The 15,667-nt window shown below is 41.8% G+C and overlaps 1 pseudogene; it reads left to right on the top strand.

Moving 5' to 3' along the window:
• Positions 1 to 271: 271 nt before the first annotated feature.
• The window catches only part of LOC118851207, a 28,334-nt pseudogene continuing 12,938 nt past the window's right edge, over positions 272 to 15,667 (top strand).

The raw sequence follows: 15,667 nt of genomic DNA, 5'->3' as shown, positions 1-15,667 counted from the left end.
AGACAGGATGCTAACATTATCCCCATTTTACAGTGGAAGAAACTGAGGAAGACAGAGGTTAACTCATTCAGGATCACACAACTAGTAAATGTCAGAGACAGGATTAGAATCCAGGTCCTTGGCACCACATCTCCTGGCTCTGGTTCTTGCTTCAACAGTGTTTGGAGGGAACAGATCTGGGGTCCCCCAGCTCCCCTCGGTTTTGAACATCACCTTTCTGCAGTCCGTTAGCCCCTGGGACCAGCTGCCTCCTCCCTTCGCCGACGGTGTCATGAGCTCTAGCTCTCAGATCCGCCAAAACTTCTCCTCTGAGGCCGAGGCTGCCGTCAACCGCCTGGCCAACCGCTACCTGTAGGCCTCCTACTCCTACCTGTCCCTGGGTTTCTATTCAATTGGGACGATGTCGCCCTGCCTAGGGTGTCACGTTTTTTCTGTGAACTGGCAAAGGACAAATGTGAGGGCGCCAAGCGCCTTATGAGGCTCCAGAACCAGCGTGGGGGCCATGTCCTCCTCCAGGCTGTGCAGAAACCTGCCCAAGATGAATGGGGCCGCAGCTTGGATGCCATGCAGGCTGCCCTGAACCTGGAGAAGGACCTGAACCAAGTCCTCCTGAAGCTGCCTCCTCTGGGCACGAGCCAAGGGGATCCACACCTCTGTGACTTCCTGGAGAACCACTACCTGGGCAAGGAGGTGAAGCTGCTGAAGCGCCTGGGCAACCACCTGATCACCCTGCGCCATGTTTAGGCGAACCCCCAGTCCGGGCTGGGGGAGTACCTGTTCGACAGGCTGAGCCTGAAACATGATTGGGGGAGCAACCTGGGCAGGCAGCCCCAAGGCCGAACCAAGAACACCCACAATAAAGCTAGCTGCTCACCCAGAAAAAAAAAAAAAGGAATCCAGGTCCTTAGTCTCCAAACCCCAAGGGTTTTTAGGCTTGTTTTTTTTCTTGGTCCCATACAAGCAGTCAGTCATTTGAAAAGCATTTTTAGGGTCCCTAGATATGCCCCAGATACTATGCTGAGATCTGAGGATGTGAAAAAAGAAAAAAAATCAATCAATGCCTGCCCCCTGACCCTATGGGGATTGTCAATCATTCCATGGGTATGAGATGTGGAAGGAAACATGGAGATTAAACCATGATTCTTTAGACACAAGCCACAAAGTGGAAAGAGAGTTCAGGTAGTGCTTTTGGTGAATCCCACTAAGGGGATTTGAGGCAACATTCATTTTCGGGAGGTCTCTCCTTCCAGCGATGGTGTGCTTGCTCTCTCTCTCTCTCTCTCTCTCTCTCTCTCTCTCTCTCTCTCTCTCTCTGTCTTCTCTCTCTCTCAGGGATGGCTGAACAGCAGAACGTATAAAACTGTCCTCAGAGAAAAAAAACCAAGAAGTATCCCACCTGTGCCCGGAGTGCGTCATCTGTCCCCAGGTAGGTACTGTGCATAGTGGAGAGAGTATTAGACTTGAGGTCAGGAAGACCTGGTTTGAATCAGATGCCAAACACTTACGAGATACCTTGCCCCAGGAAATTCCTCTAACCTCTCTGGGCCTCAGTTTCTTCAGCTGTCCAATGGGGGCGATAATAATAATAGCCAGGATTCGTATAGCAATTTAAGGTTTGCAAAGCGCTTTATATACACAATAACTTACTTGATCCTTGAAACAACCCTGCGAGCTAGGTGATATTATGATCTCCATTTTACAGATGAGGAAACTGAGGCAGACAGCAGTTAAGTGATTTGCCCAGAGTCACACAGCTAGGAAGTATCTGAGGTTAGATTTGAACTTAGGTCTCTCTTACTCCAAGTCTAGCACTCTTATCGATTGTGCCACATAACAGCAATAATTAAGCCAATAATGATGATCTCTGTCATAACAACAGACCCATAATAATGGACCTCTGTCCATAGGGTCTTTTTGGCAAAGACACTGGCATGGTTTGTCATTTCCTTCTCCAGTGGCAAAAACAGGTTATGTGACTTGTCTAAGGTCACACAGCTAGGAAGTTTCTGAGGCTGAATTTGAACTTGGGTCTTTCTGACTCCAGGCCCAGTGCCCTATCCACCGTACCACCTAACTGCCCCAATAATAATATTCATTTGATCCTGAAAACCACCCTGCAAGGTAGGTGACATGATTTCTATTTTTACAAATGAGGAAATTGAGACAGAGTTTAAGTGACTCGACCAAGGTCACACAGCAATGAAGTATCTAAGACAGGATTTGAACTCAGGTCTTCCTGAGTCCAGGTTCAGTGGACCACCTAGCTGCTTCCTAATAATAATGCCTCAGAGAGTTTCTGTGAGGCTCAAATAGAACAATGTGTGTAAAATACTTTGTAAACCAGGAAACCATAAAAGCAAGTTATTTTTATTATCACCATGCTCAATACTGATACAGGTATCCCTCCCAGAATATAATAATCTTGCTCCTAAATCACAGGATTCTAGAATTTCAGAGTTGGAAGAGACCCCAGAGATCATCTAATTGAACCCACATCTAGAAAAGAATGTCCTCTGTTACTAAGCTGTCAAGTGGTCATCCAGCCTGTGCTTGAAGAGCTGCTGGGATGAAGAGAGGGAACTCATTCCCTCCTGAAGTGACCTGTGCCATTTAATGATAGCTCCAATTAGTGGGAAGATTCTTCTGGCATCAAACCTAGATCTGCCTCCTTACACGTTCTACCCACTGATCTTGGTTCTGCCCTCTGGTGCCAAGCAGACCAAGCAGACCAAGATTAATCCTTTTTCCACCTGACAGCTCTCCAGATGCATGAAGAGCATCATTGCCCTACATGGAATCATCTCTTCTCCCCAGACATCCCCAGTTACTTCAACTAATCATGTAGAGGTTAAACCTGAGGCCCTTTAGCACTGTCTTTGGACTGGATACTCTCCAGCTTAAACCGGGGAGGCTGGGACAAAACATCATACACCATATGTAGTCTGATCATATAACCTCACGATCCATGGTCACCAAATGACGTGTAGAGAGCCTCCAGTCCATTAACTAGATGCACGTTGTGGGTGAGTTAGCTTGGGGAGACAGAAAGGAGTGTGTTATTGGATACAGCCAGGGATCTTTTTAAAAAAAAATTAATAGTTGATTTTTAAAAATTTTCTAGACCAAAGGCTCTAATAAGTAGAATCTCAAAAGTATAAAATCACAGCATTCAGAGAAAAAAATAGGCAGCAAAGTGGTGTGGTTGATAGAGTCCAGGATATAGCAAATCCCACCTCAGATACTTAGTAGCTGTGTGACCCTGGACTAGTCACTTAACCACTGTCTGCCTCAGTTTCTTCAACTATAAAGTGGGGATAATAATATCACCTCCCTCTCAGGGTTGTTGGGAAGACCAAATGCCATACTGTAAAGTGCTTTGCCAACCTGAAAGTTCTATACAAATGCTAGCTATTGTTTATTATTCTCTTAGGAGTTAACCTTCCAATGATACAAATGTATCACATTACATATATCATTCCAAAACCAACAGCATTTCCACACAATATTTTTCCAGATTCACAATGCAGGAAACTATAAATGTCACACTAACATAAAGCAATATTATGAACCTAAAACATTAAGCAAAAAAAAACTTGTCGGTCAAACAGCATTGCTTTATTTGGATGCCTCTCTGAGTCATCTTACACGAAGAATCCGCTCCACCCCACCACCAATTTCGACATTCTATACTATTTCAGAGGAGGGGCTTTCAACCGTGTTTGGCTATCTGGTCAGTCAGTGAATCAGTAAACATTTATGAAGCACCAGCCTATGGACCCCTTTTCAAAGTAGTTTTTAAATACAGAAAATAAAATATATAGAATGATAAAGGAAACCCACTATATTGAAATAAAGATGCATTTTTTCCCTATCCAAGTTCATAGACACTCAAAAATCTACTTGTGAGAGGAGGATGCGTGAACCTCAGGTTAAGAACTCTTGATACAGAGTATTTTTGTATTAAATTCTTTTATAATTAGAATGTAAGCTCACTGGAAATAGAGATCTTTTCGTTCTTTATACTTGGATCCCCAGTGCCCAGCACAGTGCCTGTCCCATAGTATGGGCCTAATAAATACTGGTTGGTTGATTGATTATGTTTGAGCTCTCCTCTTTCCTAGCTATCTATCTATCCATCTGTATTTACATCTATCTGTGTATCTACCTATCAACAAACTATCCATCCATCCATCTATCTTTCCGTCTCCTCTATCCATCTGTATCTACATCTATCTGTCTGTCATCTATCTGCATCTCTATCTGTATATCTACCTATCATCTATCTATCCATCCATCTATCTGTCCATCTCCTCTATCTATCCATCTGTATCTACATCTATCTATCATCTATCTGTGTCTATATCTATCTATCTATCCTTGTCTATCAGTACATAGAGATAGAATTACTTCCTCTAAGTCAGGTCACTTTTATGAGTAACCTCAAGCTGAAGAGAATTGTTATCTTCTCCACCCCAAGCCCAAGATGACCCTGCTTCCACCCAGCTTATGATCAAAGGATCATAGCGTTGAAAGGGACCATGGAAGTTATCAAGTCCAATCTGCTCGTGTTATAGATGATGAGAGTCCCAGAGTCACATGACTGGCAAGTTTCTAAGACAGGCTTGAATCTGACTCAAAATCTAGAGTTCTCTTCACTACATTATACTGGGCCAGATATGGGCAGGAGAGAATGAGATGAGTTAAATTTGCTCCCTTCCTTCCTATCCCTGCCCCCCAGATTAAGCTGGAGAGAGTCCATAACATTGAAGGGACCAAGGCTGCAAGATACAGAGGGAATCCATTGACCTCTCTTTACCAAAGATCTTCAGTCCCAAGGATGTGAAGGGGAAGGGGCATGGGAGGGGGACTATTAGGGAAAAGTGATAACAATAATCATTGACATTTATAGAGCACCTTCAGGTTTTCAAAGTGTTTTACATACATTGTCCCAGTTTATCCTCATAAGACCCCTGTGAGGCAGGTAGGACAGATATTATTAGCCCCATTTTACAGATGAGGAAACTGAGTTGCGTAGAGTCACTTAAGTTACATATCTGGGAAAAGACATACAAAATGCTCCTGTGGGGAAGGAGTAGGAAATGTGCCTTCAATTCAGTTGGGAGGAGGTGGGGTTGACATTTGGAAGCTGTTGCTTAGATTGCTTGGGTGGGGCTAATGCCACGGCTGGGTCAGGTAGAACCACCATAGGAAGGAAGCACCCACGATGTGATAGCTTCCTATTTCAATGAATGATTCTTGCTTACATGAGAAGCACTTGATAAACAGAGACCTTGCCTGGAAAGTCAGAAAGATCTGAGTTCCAGTCCTGTCCCTGACACATAATGGCTGTGTGTCTCTAGGCAAGTAAGTCATTCATGCTCTTAGTATCTCCACAAAATGGTCTAAGGTTGTAAGCTGTAGAGCCATTGTTGATCTGCACTGGCAAAGGAAGCTTCCTTGTCAGGAGTTCCTTATCCAAGGTGAATCCAAAAATTTTGGTCCAAAAATTTTCTTGTTATCTTCAATTATTTCTATGATGATGAAACTCTAAAAACAAAAGTGCCAGGAAGCAAATCTCAGACTTAATAAGCAAATACAAAGTTCTGAGTGGGCCACTCAAATTCCAGGATAGACTTTTAAAAAAAATGATAATAGATATAGTGGGTCTTCAGCAAGTATGTCAATACCCTGTAAATTTTGTCACCATGAGACAAAGCCCCATCACCCCACCCTAGTTATAGCTCTGGTTGGACAACCTCATCTAGTACTAAATGCTATGAATCACTGAATCCTATGAACCATTATCAATGGCACCTGCTTGCCCTGAGGCAAATAAGCATAAGTAAAGCAGAGGGGGGATTACTTAGCTTTCAAAGTTTCCATGGAATAATATCATTCAAGAAGCCTCATAACTTGTCACCTCTCACAGGGGAAGACAGGATTCAGAAGGCGGGGAGAGAAGCCTGAGACTGAGGGAAACAGCAGCTGTGGGTGACAGAAGAATCAGGCACATGACAGAACTCATGAAAATTGAGAGTCTTAGTTCTGGTTTTTCCCTCTTGTGCTTCTTCGCTTACTAAACTCACTTCCTCTCATTATTCAGCCCCATTTCCACTGCCCACATCCCTCTGCCATGTGGTGGGAAGACTAACAACACCAGAAACTATTGAGGAGAAAGCTGTGATCTGCATCAAAATGGCGAGGAAATCAACACTGAATCATCTCTCAGATGCTCTCTTTGAAGAGAAGAAAGTCCCCAAAGCAGCATCCGAAAAATGGCTGTAATGAGAGTCCACCTAAATGTGGTACAAGGAAATGAGCACTGGATTTGAACAGAGGATCTGGGTTCGAGTCATGACTTTATAACTTATTAGCTGAGTGACCTAGAGCAAGTCATTCGGCCTTAGACAATTACCAGCTGTATGACTCTGAGCAAGTGACCTCACTTTGGGTCTCAGTTTCCTCATCTATGTCAAACTAGATGGCCTCCATGCTTCCTCTAGCTCCCAATTTAGGATTCTGTCTTCGCTGGCTATTCTAAATACTCACTACAGTCCTGAATCCAGACATCATCTGTCCATCTTGCCCATAAGGAAAATTGTGTCCAGTGTTTTGCTGAATGCCTGGTATGCTCGTTATCCGACATTCCCTCCCTCTAGTAGCCTCTTAACCATAGCTGAAGAAAATGAAACGAAGACAGCCTGGTGTGACCTGCTTGTGTCCAAGTTACATTGGCTCCTTTCTAGATGCTCCCAAATGATGCTTTTAATAACAGCTTCTAGAATTTTCCTGGGAAACAAAGTCAAGATCACCAGACAGTAGTTTAAAACCTCAACTTCTTTCCTTTTATGAAAATTAGAATGATATTTACCTGTATGCAATCCTGGGATAACTCTCCAGGTCTCTATGACTTTTTCTTAAAAAAAATCCCTGAGTGGCTTAACAATAACATCTATAAGTACCTTGGGATATACGTGTGTGTTATATATTATATGTGTGTATATAATATTGTATATATTATATATGTATACATATGTATGTTAGGCCTAGTAACTTATGATATAGAATAAATGAATGAAAAGCCTTTATTAAGCATTAACTGTTCACAGACATTGGGGATATAAATGGAAAAATGAGACATTCCCTGCCCTCAAGAAGTTTCCACACTAATAGGCAGAGGTAACGTATATATGATAGTAGACAAATAAATAAATAATAATGTTTTTATTAAGTACTTTACTCTGGGCCAGACGCTGGGCTAAGGACTGGGGAATTCAAAATGACAGAGAAGAAGAGAGACAGACAGACAGGCAGACAGAGACAGAGAGAGATACAGAGAGAGACAGAGACAGAGAGAAACAGAGAGACAGAGAAAGAGAGACAGAGACAGAGAGAAAGAGAGACAGAGATAGACAGAGACAGACAGACATAGCCAGAGAGAGAGACAGACAGACAGAGAAAGAGATAGAGGGAGACAGAGACAGAGAGAGAGACAAAGAAAGAGAGACAGAGAGTCAGAGTCCCTGTTCTCAAGGAGTTCACATTCTTGCCATAATTTGTATTTAGTTATTTTTAGTTGTATCTGACTCTTTTGTGACCCTCTTTGGGGTTTTCTTGGCAGAGATGTTAGAGTGGTTTGCCATTTCCTTCTCCAGTTCATTTCACAGATGAGGAAACAGAGACAAACAGGGTTAAGTGACTTGTCCTGGGTAATACAGCTAGTAAGTGTCTGAGGCCAGATTTCTTATCATCAAATAAAATCCAAGTCATAAAAATCATAGAGGATAATCCCAGTGAATCTGGATTGCCCTCCTTTGACCAACCATCCCAACCTAGCTTCTCCTGGGTTCACATCTTTCTAGTTCCCACCCTTGGTGGATTTTTGAAGTGGTGTCAGTACTAGAGGCCTCTAGCCCTGATGACACTTGTACTGAAAGGTAGTAATGATCTTCCTGCTTAGTTATAAGAGAGGGGTGGGAATGGTCATGTTTGGCCATTCTGACTGCTCTATGGAGCTGAGATTTTGTCCCAGGATTTTGAAGCCTCTTACGTAGAACTCCCACTTTACTCAAAGACTCAGCTCAAGTGTCAGGCTCTATGTGAATCTTTTTGTGATCCTTTTTGTGATGTCTCTTCCCCAAATTAGCTTATATCTTGGTATACAACTATATAGGGATATGTTTCTCCGGCTAGAGTGTAAGGCCCATGAGGACAGAGACTATTTCACTTTTGTCTTTATACACCAAGAACCCAGCACATCTCCTGGTACATATTAGATACTTAAAAACTGGCATTCAAACAGAAGACTCAAGAGAAGCATGAAAAAGTAAATATGAGAGAGTAATTATAAATGTCTCAATGGAGTTAAACTATTTCATTCTTATATGGGAAGACGATACATGAAATTCCTAAGAACTTTATTAGGGCAGTTAGGAGGAGTCTGCATAGACAGAGGGCACAGGTGTGAGTTGATTATGTTGGGATGATCTCCAAAAAAAAGAATATAGGGGTGAGAAAGAGGGATACATTGGGATAAGGAGAAAGGGAAAGATAGAATGGTCAGATTTTCTCACATAAAGGAAGCACACAAGAGCTTTTACAGTGGAGGGGAAAATGGTGGTGGGGGTAGCTGGCAATGCTTGAACCTCACTCTCATCAGAACTGGTTCAAAAAGGGAAAAATACACACACACACACACACACACACACACACACACACACACACATTCAGTTGGGTGTAGAAATCTATCATACCCAATAGGGAGAGAGGAGAAGAGGAGAAGTGATGTGGCGGGAGGGTATGGTAAAGGGGAGGGCAGACTGGGGAAGACAGTAGTTGCAAGCAAGACAGACTTTTGAGGAGGGTCAGGAGAATAAGAGAGAGAAAAGGATAAACAGAGGAAAACGGAATGGAGGGAAATGCCCAGTTAGTGGTCATAACTGTGAATGAGAATGGGATGAACTAACACATGAAATAGAAGTGGACAGCAGAATGGACTGGAAACCAAAATCCAACAATATATTGTTTACAAGACACACCCTTGAAACAGAAACACACACAGAGTTAAAGGGCTACAGCAGAATCCATTACACTTCAGCTGAAATGAAGAGGGCAGGGGTGGCAATCATGATCTCAGACAAAACAAAAGCAAAGTTAGATCTAATTGAAAGAGATAATCAGGGAAACTTCATTTTTGCTAAAAGGTACCATATGATAATGAAGTAACATCAAAAAATTTTGCAGCAAGTTTCTCTGATAAGGGACTCATTTTTTAAATAAATAGGGAACTCAGTCAAATTTCTAAAAATAACTGTGATTCCCTAATTAATAAATGGCCAAATGATGTGAACAGTAGTTTTCAGAAGAAGAAGTCACAGCTATCTACAGTCAGATGAAAAAAATAAAAAATAAAAAACTGTGTAACAAGGTCCAAAGGGCTTATAAAACTGCATACCCTTTGATCCAGCAATACCACTACTAGGTCTGTATCCCAAAGGAATCAAAGAAAAAGGAAAAGAACCTATATGTACAAAAATATTTATTGCAGCTCTTTTTGTGGTGGCAAAGAATTGGACATTGAGGGGATGCTCATCAATTAGGGAGTGGCTGAACAAGTTGTGGTGTATGACTGTGATGGAACATTGTTGTACTATGGGAAATGATGAGGGAGGTGGCTTCAGAAAATGGCAAGACCTATATGAACTGATGCAAAGCAAAGTGAGAAGAACCAGGAGATCATTGTGCCCGGTACCAGCAATGTTGTAATGATGATCAACTGTGAAAGACCTGGCTACTCTGATCAATACAGTGATCCAAGACAATTCCAGAGGACTCATGATGAAAAGCTAGGTGACACAGTGGAGAGAGTGCTGGAAGATTCATCTTCCTGAGCTCAAATCTGGCCTCATACACTAACTGGGCAAGTCATTTAACTCTGTTGCCTCGGTTTCCTCATCTATAAAACGAGCTGGAGAAGAAAATAGCAAACCACTTCAGTAACTCTGCCAAGAAAACCCCAAGTGGAGTCACGAAGAATTAGACATGACTTAAGTTATTGTACAACATGATGAAAAAATGCTATCCACCTCCAGTGGAGAGAGAGAACTGATAAACTCTGAGTTCAAACTGAAGTATAATTTTCTTACTTTCTTTGCATTTGTTGGGGGTTTTTTGCTTTTTTTGAGATACGGCTAATACAAAATATGTTTCACATGATTTCACATATATAATGGATATCATATTGTTAGAAACATACGTTGTCTAGGAATAAACAATAGTCATTGGAAGGCCAAGAAGGTTTTAATTATCTTACATTTATTCCTCCTGAATAAATGGGTACATCCCCTGGACAGAGTAAGCGGAGCACAGTGGACTCAGACAAATGCCAGTCCTTTTATTGGCTCCTAATTGGAATTTCCCATCTGGCTCTTCATTGGCCAGATGCAACCCCCTGAACTGCCCACGCCATGCCTTCTTCAAACAGGTCCTTAAACATGTGCACATGCCTCTAACCTTTAATCCAATGAGAAGCCTGGTCTCTGCTCTAAAGCTGGGGCAGGGGGGGAGATACTTTCAACTCTGTGGAAACAAAACTGCTCCCACCATTTCTCACAATATTGTTTGCCTTCTCAGTGAGTGGGGGAAGGGTTAGATGGAGGGAGAGAATCTGGAATTCAAAATTTAAAAAGAAAAGGATGCTAAAATAAATAAAATTTTTAAAAGAAAATTTAATTGTTTTGCATTTATTTAGTTTTGAACAATAAATTTAACATTTTAATTTTGACAACATGGGGCACCATTTCATTATGCATTGCATATGCAACAGTCTTCTGATGACAGTTTTTCAGATGGGTGAATGGGCAGTGGGAGTGCCTCTTGCTTGGTTACCTGATCTATCATCATTAAACTTTTTTTTTAATGTGGGGTCATGTCAAGACTGTCAAGTACACATCAGAACTTCATTTTTCTGATGATCTTAAGGTTAGGATTACAAATTCAGTCACTGAGCAGCCGCCAAGGCAAAGTTTGTACAAAGTTCCAAAGTCACCCAGCGCGATACAAAAGACAAACTGACGGTTATGTAGAATTTTAATTTTTAAAGAATAGCAACATTTAAAAATTTTAAATAACTAATTTTTCAAATGTTGCTTTTATAAATTTTACAGTTTTCATGTTTCTGAGGTTTTTCAAGTTTAAATATATACTAAGACTTTTGGGATACCCTAAAAATTTACAACATTGCAAAAATGAACAATTTTGAAAAACTTAAGAACTCTCATCAATGCAATGACTAATCATGGTTCCAGAGGACTGGTGATAAAAAATGCTAACCCCTCCCCCCACAAACACACACCTCTTCCCACTTCCTGGCAGAGAGGGGCTGGATTCAATATGCAGAATGAGACATACTTTATTTTTTTTAAGCATGGCCAATGTAGGAATTTGTTTTGCTTGATATATGTGTGTGTATGTGTGTATACATATATGTGTATATATATATATACATATATATATATATATATATTTGTCATAAGGGTCATATTTTTCTTTTTTTTTAGTAAGAAGAGGTAGGAGTGAGAAAAAATGCTTGTTCTTTAATTTTTTTTAATTTAAAAATAATGGAATGGATAGCCTCGGAAGTTGTAAGTTTCCTTTCACTTGGAGCTTCCAAAGAGGCTGCATGAGCCCTGGTTCCGGGATGCTGCCGATGGGTGGCCCAGGTGGCTCTGAGGTGCCTTCCGACGCTCAGATTCTTAGTCGGTAAACAACACGGCTTTGAGTTTAACAGAGTTCTTCCATCTGCTCCTACCTGTGGGGGCTCAGGCGGGTAGACAGCCAACCCCATCCCCCAATGGCTCTGAGTCCTCCTCAGCTGGACAGCTCTGACCGCCACTACCCTCCTGATCTTCCGTGATGAAAGCCGAGCCTGGCAGGCCAGACAAGAAGGGTCTTTTCCACAAAAGGAGGACCCCCCCCCACCTCACCACTCTGTGAAGATGGAAGAGAGGAGCTAGACTGAAAAATGGGTCCCATTCTGCTATAGGAGCTCAGCAAGGGTCTGGGTGCGTCCTCTCCTTGTGCGATCAGCGCGTCCCTGGGAGAAAGCCTGTGACGTGAACTTTTAGAAATCACAACATGTTAAGGGCACCGGGACAGCTGGCTTATTGTAACTTTATGGGATTGTATTTTGGTTTTTGTTTGTCCTTCCTTTTCAAAGAGAACCCATGACATCATGGGGTGATGTCCCGACTTGTGTGTGAATTATATAGTTAGAGCTGGAAGTGATCCTAGAGGCCACCTAGTCTACCTCCTCATTTTACATATGAGGAAACTGAGGTTGAGAGAGAATAATGATAATGACAATGATGGCGATAGCTAAGATTCATTAAGCACCTACTATGTGCTAGGTACTCTGCTAACCACTTTACAGACATCACCTCATTGGATCCTCACAACAACCCTGAGAGGCAGGTGCTCCTATTATCCCCATTTCCAGATAAGGAAACTGAGGTTGAGAGAAATTAATAACAATTATTATTATAATACAATACAATGTAACGTAATACAATGTAATGTAATATAATACAATATAACATAACATAATATAAATGATAGCTAAGATTTATTAAGTACCTACTATGTGTCAGGCACTATGCTAAGTACTTTACAATTATTATTTTATTGGATCCTCATAACAACCCTGAGAGGTAGGTGCTCCTATTATCCCCATTTACAGATAAGGAAACTGAGGTTGAGAGAAATTAATAACGATAATAATTATTATTATAATACAATACAATGTAATGTAATACAATGTAATGTAATATAATATAATACAATACAAAGTAATATAATGTAATGTAATGTAACATAACATAATATAAATGAAAGCTAAGATTTATTAAGTACCTACTATGTGTCAGGCACTATGCTAAGCACTTTACAATTATTATTTTATTTGATCCTCATAACAACCCTGAGAGGTAGGTGCTCTTATCATCCCCATTTACAGATGAGGACACTGAGGCACACAAAGGTTAAGTGACTTGCCCAGGGTCATACAGCTAGTGCGGTCTGAGGCTAAATTTGAACTCAGGTCTTCCTGACTCCAGGCCCAGCACTTTATCCACCTAGCTGTCCCAGGTTAAGGTTAAGTAATTTGTTTGTCATTATAGTTAATCCCTTCCACATCGTGACTTCCCCACCTTGGTTTTGACATATCTCAGGTTGGCATAAGAAATTAAATGGGAATTTGGGGGGAATTTGGTGGAAGCCACAGATGACACACCAAGGCCAGCAGAAACACCGAGTCTTTGACCAAATACTTAACCTAAATTTTTTAGTAAGGCACTGTAAACACCCCATGAAAAAAAAAATCCAGACTTCCTTCTCTGGTAGGAAGGGAGAATGAAAAAGTTTTACAGGGATTTTTCAGATCTGGTAGGCGGAGGAGGTACTCCTTACCCCCACCCCCATGTACCAAGTGGTAAATGGACACACCTAAGAAGTATTGGAAACAGGTTTTGAACTCAAGCTGTCCAGACTCCAAGTTGACTCTATCTATCCACTACATTGTGGTGGCACCTAAAAAGGTGACTTTTCCAAAGTCATGCAGGTAATAAATAGCAGAGGAGGAAGCTAACTTCTAACTCTAAAGCCAACTCTCTTAAATGCTCTGCTTGCTGATGCCTTTTGTTTTAAGTGGCATCTAGGTGGCGCCACAGTGCACAGAGCACTGGACCTGGAATCAGGAAGGTCTGAGTTCAAATCTAGCCTCACACACTTACTAGCTGTATGACCCTGGGCAAGTCACTTAACTTCTGTTTGCCTCAGTTTCATCAATTGTAAAATGGAAGTGATAACAGCACCCACCTCCCAGGGTTGTTATGAGGCTCACGTGAGATATTTGTAAAAATCTTAGTACAGTACATGGCACATAGTAGGTACTACATAAATAAACTATTATTATTATTATCATTATGTAACATTCACTTCCAAATATTTTCTTCCCCTTTCCAGAACCCTCCCTTGTGGCAAAGATTTAAAGAGTTAAGTCGGCAAGCATTTACTAAATACCTATTATGTGCTAGGCATTGTGCCAAGAACTGAGGATTCAAAGAAAGGCCAAAAACAATCGCTGCTCTCAAGGAGCTCCCAGTCTAACGGGTGAGACAACATACAAACAACCACAACGTGTACAGACAAGATATCTATAGGAGAAACTGGAGATAATTAATAGAGGGCAGTCACCAGCATTACTGGGACCGGAAAAGGCTTTTTATAGAACGTGAGATTTTAGCTGGGACTTGAAGGTAGTCGGGGGAGCCAGGAGGTGGAGATGAGGAGGGAGAAAGGTCGAGGCCTGGGGGATGGCCAATGAAAATGCTCCATGAGGAGATGGAGTGCCATGGGAGAGGAATGGCAAAGACATCGATGTCACTGAATTGCTGAGTACATGGAAGGGAGTAAGAAGCCTGAAAAGTGTCAAGTTATAAAGGGCTTTAAAAGCCCAACAGAAGATTGTATATTTGATCTTGGAGGCAGTCGATAGCCATTGAGTTTATTGAATGTGCAAGATCAATCTGACATCTGAGTGGAGGATGGAGGGGAGTGGGAAGAGAGTTGGGTCAGGGAGACCAACCACATGTTATTGCAATATTCCTCTCTTGAGGTGGTCAGGAACTGTACCAGGATGGTGGCCGTGTCAGAGGAGAGAAGGGGCCATATACAAGAGATGTTACACTAGGACTTGGCAACAGATTGGATGTGTGGGGTAGGGTGAGTATAGAGTAGAGGATTAGCCCTAGGTTGCAAGTCTGGGTGACTGGGAAAACAGTGATGCCTTTGATAGTAATAGGGAAGGGAAGAAGAGGGGAGGGCTTGGAAGAAAAGGTAATGAGAGAGGCAGCTGGGTGGTGAAGTGAGTAGAGCACCAGCCCTGGGGTCAGGAGGATGTGAGTTCAACTCTGGCCTCAGATGCTTGACACATTTACTAGCTGTGTGACCTTGGGCAAGTCACTTAACCCCAATTGCCCTGCCTTCCCCCCTCCAAAAAAAAAAGATGAGTTCAGTTTTGGACATACTGAGTCTAAGAAACAAAAGGGCAGCTCAGCAAATAATACCTTGACTGTTGATGAAAGTAGAGGCAGTGTTCCATACGCATAGGGCCCCTCCCCACCTCTTCAGTGAAGGAAGAGTGATATAATCTCTCAACTCTTCTCTGGGTCAAAAATTAAGCAATACAATTATGTGATATTATGATATGATCATAAAATATTGCAATATTATAATACTCAATACAGTTTTCAGTTGATGAATCCCTTATTTTTAAAAAATCATGTTGATATCTCGTTTGTTTTTTTCTTACATCACCTTCACTTCTGAATTTATTCCTCCCCCTACGTCACGCAGAGATTCATCCCTTAGAGAATAAAAGAATGAAAAAGAAAGAGGGAGAAAAGCAGTCTAGTGAAACTTAACTCACAATAATTGATGCCAACAGTAGGTGCTGTGATCCACAAGCATGGCCCCCTCACTCTGTTGTTGTCCTTATTTTTTGTCCCACATGCTCAAAGGGACCAAAATGACATCACGACGTTGGGGTGTCAGGCTGTGCACAGCCACATGAGCTTGAAAGGCTTCACCACAGGTGGGGCACAAGTAGTCC

This window comes from Trichosurus vulpecula, chromosome 5 (genome assembly GCF_011100635.1).
Source record: "Trichosurus vulpecula isolate mTriVul1 chromosome 5, mTriVul1.pri, whole genome shotgun sequence".
Taxonomy (NCBI): Eukaryota; Metazoa; Chordata; class Mammalia; order Diprotodontia; family Phalangeridae; genus Trichosurus; species Trichosurus vulpecula.
This window is presented reverse-complemented; position numbering and strand designations above follow the sequence as displayed.